Source organism: Dicentrarchus labrax, unplaced genomic scaffold, assembly GCF_905237075.1.
Source record: "Dicentrarchus labrax unplaced genomic scaffold, dlabrax2021, whole genome shotgun sequence".
In the NCBI taxonomy this organism is placed as follows: domain Eukaryota; kingdom Metazoa; phylum Chordata; class Actinopteri; family Moronidae; genus Dicentrarchus; species Dicentrarchus labrax.
Genome location: NW_026136706.1, coordinates 22,177,427 through 22,178,745, shown reverse-complemented (window position 1 = coordinate 22,178,745; position 1,319 = coordinate 22,177,427).

Genomic DNA, 1,319 nt, shown 5'->3' with positions numbered 1-1,319 from the left:
CAGCGATTGTCCAACAAAAAGAGTAGTTCTGATTGGATCTCTTCTCCATTCGTCCCTCCCTAACATCTTCGGGTCATTTTTATTCGTTGACTAAAGTGTCAGTTATATTTCGTCACAGTCTTCGTCATCATATCTGACTTTTTATTTAGTTTTTATTTAGTTTTCATCCGTGAAAAAGGTTTGTTGACGAATATTTTTCATTTTGTTTTCGTCAATGAAATGAACACTGCTCTCCAGTAACAGCTATGATATCACTGATGCTACGCTAACCTCTTTAGCAGTGGCTAATTCCTAATATGCTTTGGACAGCGGTGGCTGCGGTCTACGCCACAGAGGAATAAGATCAGGCTTTGTCTACACACATATCTGTCAGTAGGATACATTTTTTGTTGGTTTGGGTAAGTTTGCTTTTTATGGCAGCTACCAGTATTGCCATCAAGGACAGGTACTGTATCAGTGAAGAAGCTATTACTGAATTGATCCCTATATCAACAGTATCAGGGATATTGCTGTCATGGTTTATAATTCTGAAATATTGAAATTCTTAAACTTTGCGTCAAGCTGTGCACCTGCTTTCAGCCAAATCAGAATAATTCATATACATTTCACGTGGTCTATTGCTTGTATCTGGTCCTTGTCAGAGCAGAATGATAGAGATGGCACATAAAGGCGGTGGTGTGTGGAGAAATAAACCAACAGCCTGCCAGAGGGCAAAAAAACCCAGTGTCCAGGGAAACGCTTTCATCAAGTCCTGCTCATAAAAGACGATTTACGGCCATCTGGGGCTTTGACCAAGGCTGAGGTGTGTTTGTGTGCATATGGGATGTCTGTGTATAGTTGTGTTCATATGGGTGTGATCATAACTCACCCAGACGAGAGAAAAAGTGAGAAGAGAACCTGGTAAAAACACATCAGCGTGTTTCAGCACCTGAATAGATTTTAACATGGTGACCAATGTGTCTTGTAAAATCAAAGTAGATTTGTTAGCTTGTCAACATGCACGCGCACACAGAAAAACACATACACACCACACAGTCTCCCTGCAGAGTGTGTTGATAACTTTAGTTTCTGCACGGAACATGTAGCCTACAAACTTGTTCTGAATGTTGAAAAAAATCGTAAATATTAAAAATGATGGCTGCTGTCCTCTATGCCACACATTCAGCATATTCATAAGAAAATCACCCTTGAAAATAGGATTTATTATTTTCACTGTATGTGTCCCCTGGGTACAGATTACAGAATGTGTCAGTCACATGGTTCAAGGTTAACCAGCTGTTTTGTCAATGTTATGTCTTAATTTAGTGTTTCATGTTGGA